Source organism: Nicrophorus vespilloides, unplaced genomic scaffold (genome assembly GCF_001412225.1).
Source record: "Nicrophorus vespilloides isolate i.1.1-1 unplaced genomic scaffold, Nicve_v1.0, whole genome shotgun sequence".
Classification (NCBI taxonomy): Eukaryota; Metazoa; Arthropoda; class Insecta; order Coleoptera; family Silphidae; genus Nicrophorus; species Nicrophorus vespilloides.
In genome coordinates, this window is record NW_017097113.1 from 49832 (window position 1) to 50032 (window position 201).

A 201-nucleotide genomic window follows, 5' to 3' on the forward strand; every position below is an offset into this window, starting at 1 on the left:
TCAGGACATAGATCTGATATGCTGACTATCTCTTCTAGTGATGAAAGTGATTTCGAACCAGTTCGCAAATTATGCCTAACACTCTCTCTCTCATACACCGACGATAATTCTAAAGAAAAAAATGTGAAGAAAGATTTACTTTCATAAAAATTTTCTGTATTTTTTTTTTGTAACATTTTTCTGTATAAATTTAGAAGGAAT